The following is an 11448-nucleotide window of genomic DNA, read 5'->3' on the forward strand; positions in this document are numbered from 1 at the left end:
TGCTAACTGGATAAGAAGTTCGAATTAAAGTCAATGTGCCCTTGTCTTGAGCGGATTGGATTGTGAATTATTTAAGAATTTATATCCGTAATTGTGGAAATATTAAATGTTGATGAAATTGCATTTCGTAAGCGATAAATGGATACACTGACACTCGTTACCGCGATATCCACTAAAAACAGTTTGGAAAGCAATTATTTTTGACAGGAGTTATCTTTTCTAGAGCGAATTTCCGTCGTAACGAGAGTTATAGATTGACGTCTCCGACATTCTTTTGAAGTGTTTTGTTATATTTCTGAATAATACATTCGTGTGAATTCCCTACAAGTTTGTGTTTAGTTTTGATTTTTTCATGGTGTTGCTTTCGAGTAAATGCGAACCGAATACTGTAGTATTTATAAAAGTTTGTGATTAAAAAGTTTCATTATGTTACATAAATTATACATAAATTATATGTTATATAATAAATGCAAAAGTCTGGTCGTTATTCATTGTTATCTTAAATGTAACTGTAAAATTCTTGGGGGCCTGGTGACCCGTAACACAAGTATTTCATACTTACCTCGGGCACCAGTCTCTCACAAATGTTAGTATTAAGCAATAAATTTAACAATATATTGTACAGATACTCATTTGTGATGAGAGAATAAATGAATTATTATAGTTATAGTTATAGTCTGTCTCACTGTCTGTTTTTATTTCTATTAACTTTGAGTGAACGTTGACCATGTCAGTCTTATAGTATAAACAAAAAGCTTTAACCTAATCTACTAGTATCCGCCGTGTAAATATACAGACTAGCTTAGTCGCATCCATGTTAGGTGCGCATTAAATAGTCTGGAACATAGCCACATCAGGTAAGTTTCTTCTTCACGCCTTAACCACTTATCTGATTTGGATGACATTAGGTACACATTTAGTTTAAGACTCAAGACAGGATATACGATAGTTTTTATGCCACAGAGACGTGAACTAGGCAAGTTTTCCTTTGACTACAAGAGCGAAGCCAGTTCGTTTTAAAATGGTTAATTATATCTACACCACTGCAACGGATTTAATGAAATCTTCCCCATTATAACCTAAAATTACTGTGAGCAATAAAGCATACACTACAAATTATAACCTCTGTACTTTTACGATCGTCGCTTAGAAATGAAATGATATCAGATATAAGAATGCATGGACAGAGATATTCATAAGTTGTTGTTCAATGAAAATGCCACGAAAAGATGCTTTAATATTATTAGCATTGAAGTAAGTATATATATATATATATATATATATATATATATATATATATATATATATATATATATATATATATATATATATATATATATAATATTTAACTGTATGATTGTGACTCAATCACAAAGTTCATGGACCTCTTGTAAGAATCAGATAATATTTTAGAGTTATTTCATTGCAATAAAAACTTCAATGTAACTACGAAGCAATGAAGCGAAAGACTTCAGAGCTATGATTAATTAAAAGTTCTTACTTTAACAATCGATGCAATACATAAATATTTATGAATCTCAAAGTATAGCAAAATTATTGTATTTTAATAAAACGAATACAAACTGGGCTTAATTTGTGTTAAGAAGAAATACGGTGTGATGCCTGATTTTTAAACTATACACGTATTTTGGCGGTTGACCATAAAATGGCATGGTTCGAGCTTCGATAATTTGTGAAGGTAAATAATAATAATTATTACATCATTAGCAAAAACTAAATCATCTTCAACTTGTCAGAATTACCCCAAATACATGGACTACATGACAGGCAGCTTTCAAATAAAAATAAAGACAAATTGATAAAAAAAAAGATGATTGAAATCAGTTGAAAAATTAACTCATTCACGATTCATAATACTTACTACTTTTTCTAATTTACTACTTACTTACCACCTCCTATTACGGCAAGTAGGCGGTAAGCCTAAGAAAGCATAAGCTTATGTTATCTGTGGCATACGAAAATTATAAAAGAAAAATAAATGGCGATTTTTCACTATAACAAAAAGGCTAGAACGAAATCTCACGGTCACTAATTAAACATTACTCACGATGCTTCCAGTGCATTGTCGAATCTTTAACCGGTTTCTCAGATCTAGACGGTAATATCCGCTCGGATATCCGCCCAGCGAACCGGCTAATAGCGGAGCCGAAACGCTCATTATCCGAGTTACATGTTATGTAGCTGTGTTAAAAATGGTACTTGCTTGTATGCGGTTTTTGATGATAACGAAATTGTTCTGTGACGTTTAATTATTTTATACTCGCGTCCAACCACTGAAACACACATACACAAATTCATATACTCCACACTTAAATATGTTTATTAACATTTTCATATAGCTTTAAGTGAAGGAACAGGATTTTTCGTACACTTTCTAGGAGGTCTCCACTACTCCATATTTTGTAGAAATTGGTAATCAAATAAACTATTTTCATACGTAATTTTGTTATTTTTATACAGCACGTTGAATGAAACAGCAATTCCGAGACATTTTTTCTGTTTGTCTTTTCTATTTGTTTGTTCATCTAATTTTGTAAATGACTACTTTTAAGGTTTATAACACATCGCCATTTAACACGGACATCAGTTGATCAAACATTAAAAGCTCCTAGGTTATATTTTATTAGGTGTAAATCAATTAAAGTCTTTAATGAAATAAGCTTGCTTATATTATTACGCAATTCCGATCGGAATAGACTCCTATATTAAACCCATTGCGTGATATAATTTCTTAACATTCTATTATATTCGATCCAACACGCGAAAATATGCTATAATGTAATATGAATAAAATACATTATGTAATCTCGAATCACAATCCAATCGCAATACCACCAAATTACTCGTATGCTTTCCAATCAATCGATTAATATGAAGTTAGAACGAATAAATGGAATTAATTTATAATAATTGAATCTCGATATTTCCATTCGAATTTATTTCTGTTGATGACTGATGTCGAATATAAATGGAAGTAATCTTTGAATATCATTATTTTAAAGTAGGTTTGTGTTATTTAAAATATCGAGTTTATATTGATAAATATGGAATTAATTTAAAGAACTTTAGTATAGATATAGATTAGACAAGGGAAAAATTTACAAATATCTACAAAGGACCGCCTGACCTTGACCGAACCGAGGGGTCCTGGGTGCAATTCCCGGTGGGGACGCACAAAAAAAAATGTCTCGGTCTGGCAGGACACAGAAGGCTGATCACCTACTTGTCCCTAAAGAAAATCGATCAGTGAAACGGATGTACATCATCTGCCCCATAGCCCACTAAGGGACACGGGACTTCACTATATCTACAAAGGGCCTTATCTATTAACAATCTTTAACTTCACCAAAAACAATAATCCCTTAATTCTGAAGACCTGATGCCTGTGGGTGCTCAGCTGAGCTGTTCTGCGGCGCTCCCGACCACTGCTCTCTGGGTTACGTGGGTACGCAGGCGGCAGACGGCCTGAGGCGCCCCCAGAAACTCAAACTCAACTCAAACTCAATCATTTGTTTATTCAATTAGATTTCTTATAGCATCACTTTTTATAGAAGCACTTTAAGTAGCCATAACATAGTTTCAACATTTACCAGCTGTTCAGAAAAAAATTTCTACAGAGAAGAGCCGGCAAGAAACTATGTAGTTGCTGTTTTAAAACCATGTCAATGGTACATTTTAATTCTATATACATATATTATATCAATGATGCCAAAGACTTGTCCTGTGGTTCTTAAGCGACAATATCTATGGAATTTCATCTTCTATATATTCATTAATGATATGATAGTAATGGTAGTACATATAATTAGTAATAACAATATTATAAATAAAATTAAATAATTAGTTTATAAGTGATACAGCCACTTGCGTTAAAAATAAATTAATACTTATTGCCCCCCTCATCATAAATAAAAATTTCAACACAAACCATAAACCCTCTAGGAATTTCTTTTATGATTTCGTATACAACAATATAGGGCTGTCAGTCAATAATCCTTGTGGAATTAGGGTTGCCAACAAGAAATTTAACACAGACGCAGCAGTGGGCGCCAACCAGTCCAAATTATAATTGCTCTCCGCGAATCGCTCATTCAATACTTTCCCGCGCAAAGTAGTGACGTCATTATTTTTAATAACATTTATTCTAGAAGCGGGGTTCTCAGACCTCATTAGAGTTAAGTAAATAAACTTAAGTCCTTAGTAAAAGTGTAAAAGCATTCAATGTAGTTTTATAGTGCTAAATGAGTCGTTTATTATACGCTATTTTGTATAAAAACAGAGTCATGTTTCTCTACAATCTGCATATAAAAGAAAGTCGTGTTATAAATAATTACATAACACTAATTATAACTCAGGAACCGATAAACTGATTTTGTTGAAAATAGGTACAAAGATAGTTTGAGACCCGAGAAAGGACATAGGATAGTCATCACGGAAATCGGACGGGAACGAGAATTTTGTAACACCCCGCTTTGGTCAAGGTTTCCTACGAGCGAAGCCGGGGGCGGAAAGCTAGTATATACATAAAAGGCTGATGTATCTACATCGGCCTTCTATATATAAGTGAAGTCCCGTGTCCCCTACTTGGGTTATGGGACAGATAATTGAAACCTGTTTCACTGATTGATTCTCTTTACGGGCAAGTAGGTGATGCGCCTTCTGTGTCCTGCCAGGCCGAGACATTTTTTTTCTGCGTCCCCACCGGGAATCGAACCCAGGACCACTCGGTTCTACGCTCACGCGTTAACCACTGTAGCAAGGAGGCGGTTAAACGATGTATCTACACAAAAAAAAATCCAGTTTGCAACCATGCCAGTTACATTACAATAAAACGATTTTAACAACTTCACACGTTGACATATATAAGCTTCATGTTTCGCTAAAATATACGAAAATAAATTCCCGCGTCATTATGAGATATTTTTAACAAGGCAGGACAGGTACACGACCCTTGGTTATAATGACATGTACTTCAAAGAAAGTATCGAATTTCTGCAATTAATTTTAGACCATGTGTTCATGATATTGATGTTTGATTTTGAAGGGATTATGTAAGGTTATTTAAAATATAACTAACCCTATCCTACTATCCTATCCTATCCTACTAGTATTATAAATGCGATCGTTTGTAAGGATGTGTGTGTTTGTTGCTCTTTCACGCAAAAACTACTGAACCGAATGCAATGAAATTTGGTACGTATATAGCAGGACAACAGAATAACATATAGGCAATGCTTGCTTTTTATTCCGTTATTCCTACGAGATACGGACTTAAAACCGCGGGGCGCAGCTAGTATACATATATGTAATCTGACCATCATTTTCTGATAGTTTGTTTATTTATCACGTGATAATTATAATTATCAACATCTGTTTTTGAATTATGTGTGATATATTAAGCAAATATTGATTCCATTTTTTTTTTATGTCGCAGTCGGCAATGGAGCTGGTGGGTCGCCTGATGGTAAGCGCTACCATCGCCCATGAACATTTAGAGAGGCATAAGGTCAATTGCAGACCTTACGCCTTTACAAATGGATTGCCTACTTTTTGGGAAGGGTTTAAGAAAGTATTGGCGAGTGGAATAAAGGAAAGGACTGGGAAAGGTAAGGATAAGGATATAGGCCTCCGGCTCCCCCACGTACCGAACGAAACACAGCAGATTGCTATTTCACGCCGGTCTTCTGTGGGGGTGTGGTACTTCCCCGGTGCGAGCTGGCCCAATTCCTGCCGAAGCGTGCTTGACTACCACATTAAATATAATGTTTTTATATGAACAGTAAAATAAGGATAAATTTTATGGAATAAAAGTAATAGATTTTGATGTACACTTAATAAAACCTACATTTTTATATTTAGTTGTAGAATATATATAAATTAAAGCATTTTATACTGTTAATTTTTTTAATTCTATATTTATAGATGTGTTATATATAACCTTATAGCCTCCCTCAATAAATGTACTATTCAACACAAATTCAAATCAAACAAGTAGTTCCTAAGATTAGGGCTCTCAAACAAACAATATCTTCAAAATTATATTATTTTTTTATTATTATTATCTGATATCTAGCGCATTCAGCTGTATCTCATTAGTATAGAATTTAGTTTTGTTTTACCCCTTATCACCCGGCCACTGCCGAGTGTTTAAACTAGTATGTATACACACGCTGAACTATTGACTTGCTAGGTTAAATCAATTTGTTAAATGGAGTGACAAGCAGTGTGCCTACTTGAAAAGCGATTAAAATGAAACGGCATTTTCATTCGCGTGTTTATAATTCTGTATTGAATTAGCATGAATTCAAAATAAATATCCACAAGTGCTGTGAAAAATTATATAATAAGTATTATACGTCCATGAGACCTGACATAATAAATTAAACAAATCAATCGAGTTTAATAAATCACAACGACATAAAACTTTAAACATATAATGTAAAAATTATGAATTTTTACATTATAAATCCAATATTGAAAGCAATTTAGTCACCCAGGGTTTTTTCTGAGACGGTTATCAAAACATTTCCACAATTATACAAAACGTGATGAATTTTTATTCAATAACTTGTATATGCTTTTGAACACTCTTTTATTAGCTTCACCTTCAATTTCCTGCTATAACAAAAAAAAAAACAAATTTTATGAGTTTTTTTTTCTAATAATTTCTTCATTATTCTATCATTAAAGCGTATTTTTTACTTTCATAATACGTATATTTATTTTATTCAGTTTTTTATTCCGTAAATCTCAGAACTTACGATAGCTCAAATAAATACCAAGCCTGTCTAGACAGTTGTCCGTGAATAGTTTATAAACACGCACAAACATACGCAAGTATGCACCCTTGCACCTGACGTAGGTAACTAATGGCTTCGTCAGAGCGCCTACCTGGCTCAGCGCTGTGCCTTCGAATTGTGTTGTACCATGCGCTTATGGCTTTGTCAGATAAAACACTAGTCAGCACGCGTCAGAGCACTAGCCTGACGATGCGCTATGACAGCGAATTGTCTAGTACTATGCGCTAAACACCGAGCCAGATATAGCCCGTTCTTATTGCGCGTCAGAGCACTAATCTGACGCCGCAATAAGACGTTGAATTGTGTCGTACCACGCACTATAAGCGCGTCAGATAGAAAGCTACTCAGCATGCGTCAGAGCACTAATCTGATGCCGCAATAAGACGTTGAATTGTGTCGTACCACGCACTATAAGCGCGTCAGATAGAAAGCTACTCAGCATGCGTCAGAATACTAAAATGACGGCGCGATGTGACGCCAAATTTTGTGTAGTAAACGAAGCAAACAAAGTTCTTGCAAAAATGCGATACATTACGCTTAAACTTTAAGCATTCGTAACATGCAAACCGCACCGGCGAGCAATGTATAAGAAATGAACACGCGTACACACTAATAAAACACGCAGTAATGTACGTTGATGACGTCACTATTAAACCATCTTATCACCCAAGTCCCAGTTTAATTGAATCCTGCTAATTGAAGAGCACGGAAGGGTAATAGACGTCGCCGGTCTAAAGCTTCATTTATACCTAAATTAAATTCCCCGCCCCGTCTGATCTTTATAGGTCTATATTCGGTGCAATAATATCTACCTATTTATGGGCAAATTTCATTTTCTCATTGGCAATATTTGAGCATGGGCTTGTAATCTGAATATACTTATAACTTTTAAGAAAATAATTAAAAGACATTTCATTTTCAACCGACATTAAAAAAAAAATAGGTTCACAAAGCGAGTGTTTTTTGTGTTTGATAACTCAGAACATTGGACTGGGTGAAACGATTTTGATTTTTTTCTTATTTAACACAAACTTGGTGCATTCGGCGTGGTATCATTTAAAGTTGGTCTATTTTTGACAATTTGAAGGCGATATAGTTTGTTTAAAAGAAATTATATTTTTAACCCACGGGTTTGAATCCTTACTAAATGTGTTCATGCTAAAAGTGGTCTATAATTCCAATATATACATAAATTAACTTCATCTATTTACAGTAAATACAAATAAGTTATTAAATAAATGTCTGTAAACACGACAAGTTATAAAAAAGTACGGAAAGATCACATAAAAACATGAATGTTATATGTTAATAACAATTAATTGAAAGATAACGTAATTCATCTAGTAGTTCTTGTTTTAAAGTATGGATACTTTACCTACATTTCTAGCATGTTAATATAATTCATATATCAATTCTTGTTTTCTCCATACGCTACCTACATTTCCAGCACTTTATTTTCCGACATTTAATTCTCATCAAGAATTAAAATCACCTTACAATTATAGCATTAACAGGTGTATAATAAATTCCCTCCCGCAAACTAATTTATACGCCCTCTTGCACACAATTTCATGTAACATTCTGTATTGTCTTCTAACAAAGAAAATCTCTAAAGTTAGATGAATGGGCTGTGTTACTAAACATCGCTTCACAATGACAGAGTCACAAAAGGATGTTAACAAAGCATAATATAGCATACGCGGGCCTAAAAATAGGCACAATTTGTTTTTGCACGATTCATTTGGAAATTGGAATTTAAACTTAACGACTTTTCATTTGAGCGACGCTCATATTGTAAAGAAGGAATATTTGATTATACTTGTGTTTGTTTGGAATTTATAGGCACTGAAACCGTTATACCAGTTACAATGCTACATTATTTTAACCGATATAAGTTAGCACAAGAAGCTTTTCAAACACAAGAAAATGCGATATAAGCTATATTTTATTTGGGAACTAGGAGTGAGCTAGAAATTATAAAACCATGTGTGACATGTGAAAGTTTATATGTTTGGATGTTTGCCCGTCAATTACGCTGAAACTACTGGAAGGATATTAATGAAATATGGTATACAGACAGGGTATGAGATGACTTAAGTGATAGGATACTTTTTATCCCGATTAAATGCTCCCTTGGCATAAAAGAGAAACATAGCAGTATGCTATTTCACGTCGGTCTTCTGTGTGGTGTGGTACTTCCCCGGTACGAGCTAGCCCAATTCGTGCGGAAGCGTGCTCGACTACAATATAAAATTGATATGTATGACTACACCTATTCCTAAATCGTAACAGACCGCATTAAAATTCAATATCTCAAAAAACTAATAAAGACGCAATGCCGGAGACAATGGAGTCATAAAAAAGGAAGAAAAAAAAACAATTTTCCCTCGTTTGCAGTAATTGCTATACCGACTGAGTACTCGATTCAAGAACAATTGTTCGTATTAACCACGAAGGCGGGAACCCCCCACCCCCCTCCCCCCTTACGACTTTTTTTTACCCGTCAAATCAACGCTTTATTGTGTACTTCTACTATTTCTCTATTTGTAACCAAATTCTCTATAATTATGACGATTTGATGCGCTGAAATATGTACAAAAAGCGCCTTTAGGAAAAATGTTAGTGCATAAAATATAAGAAATAGTCTGTCAGATACAATTCGTTGATACACATAGTTATCAATTAGCTGAATAATTATTTCTATATTGTTTTGAGAAAACTAAAGTATTGTGAAATTAAAGACTTTTTAACACGAGGATTTAAAACGCGATTTATTCATTATATTATTTACCCGACGTTTCGAACACTATAGTATTGTGAGTTAAAGGACATATAGTACATATTACACATACGGTATGGACATATGGTACAATTTTTTGTATATTTTTTTATTTTTGTAATTTTTGCGAAGCAAATTATTTTAAAACAAGCTTATATATAGAGGAGTATATAATTACTATACGAATACAAACTAATGTCGTAAACTTTTACATTTATATATAATGTTATACTAGCTGCGCCCTGCGGTTTCATCCGCGTAAGTCCTTATTCTGTAGGAATATCGGGATAAAAAGTTGCCTATATGTTATTCCAGTTGTCCGGCTGTCTACGTACCAAAAGTCATTGCAATCGGTTCAGTTTTTGCGTGAAAGAGCAACAAACACACAAACATCCCTACAAACTTTCCCATTTATAATATTAGTAGGAAGTAGGATTTAGTTGTATACATATATCTACCGCAATAATAAATAATGAAATCTATTAAGTCGAATTACAAATTTTATAAAAACAAACTGCGACAGCCCCTTGATACTTCCGTAACTTCAGAAAGTCTGAAATCAAAGCACGATTGTCATTTCGATTTATGTATTTCAGTCGGTTGATTCAATTTGTTCGCCAAAGCACTTCAAGTTGACCCTAAATATCTGGGGCCGGTAAGAACGTTGCGGTTTCAGTTTGGCTAGTCAATTGAAATTTAAATGTTAGATGGTATTTGGTAGATTTAGAAATGGCGGTTCTGTTCAACTGTTAATGTGAGAAAGGAACAGCACTATACTATTTGCACTGCGTATGTTACGTCTCTTTCTAATCTATGACAGAGAGAGGACATTTTTTTTTTCAATTTATCCGTTTATTTATTTTATACTTACATACATAAACTTCGAAAATTTTTAAAATATGCAATTTATAGCAATTACAATTTATTTATATAAACAGTTTGTCTTACATTTTAGTAATAAAAGATCGTAAAATAAGTATTTTTTGAGAAATCTTCAAATTAACCATGTATAAAAAATGCGTTACAACGTGAAAAAAGACAAAGAAACATACTTCTACATTTATAGTATCAGTACCTAAGTATTCATATCTTTCTTATATATAAAATTCCCGTGATGTTAGTTAGGTACCAAACTCCTCCAAGCGGCTGGACCGATTCCTATGAAATTTTGTGTGCATAATGGGTATGTCTAAGAATCGGCCAACAACTTTTTTCATACCTCAAATTGATAAGAGTAAGGCAGAACAGCGTTTCCCGGGTCAGCTAGTAATGACATAAAATAAAAATGTATGTGAAATTTAGTGTAGGCATACAGCATTATATATTATTATTGTGGACTCCAAACTATTTCATAATATTACGCTAAAATTATAAAATAGTTTTTCAGAACAGATTTGCTTAAATTTTTATATCCTACAACTACTACTATATAATATTATAAATGCGAAAGTTTGTAAGGATGTGTGTGTGTATGTGTTTGTTGCTCTTTCACGCAAAAACTACCGGTTGCAATGAATATGGTACGTAGACAGCTGCACAATTGGAATAATATATAGGCGATACGGACTTACGCGGGTGAAACCGCGGTGCGCAGCTATTATATTTATAAAACTTTATTATAAAATCGAAAGTTAATCTGTCCATTCGTACCTAACCTAACTATGCATTAAAACCCGGAACTGTCTATGTTTTCCTTCGACTACGCGAGTCAAACTGCAGACGGATAGATAGCACATATAATTTAACATTAAACTTATTAATTAATTTAATTAATTATAACACTAAGTTTAGAACCACCTGTTTTCCTAAAACACAATGCCATAAAACGGAATGAGATGTTCAATTTTT

General features: G+C 33.6%; 1 protein-coding gene across 3 annotated transcripts in view; it reads right to left on the minus strand.

Annotated features, from left to right (window-relative positions):
* LOC119837046 overlaps positions 1–11448 on the minus strand; it is a 135953-nt gene that overhangs the window by 89843 nt on the left and 34662 nt on the right. The gene's annotated exons all lie outside the window — the stretch shown is intronic.

Source organism: Zerene cesonia, chromosome 26, assembly GCF_012273895.1.
Source record: "Zerene cesonia ecotype Mississippi chromosome 26, Zerene_cesonia_1.1, whole genome shotgun sequence".
NCBI classification, from domain to species: domain Eukaryota; kingdom Metazoa; phylum Arthropoda; class Insecta; order Lepidoptera; family Pieridae; genus Zerene; species Zerene cesonia.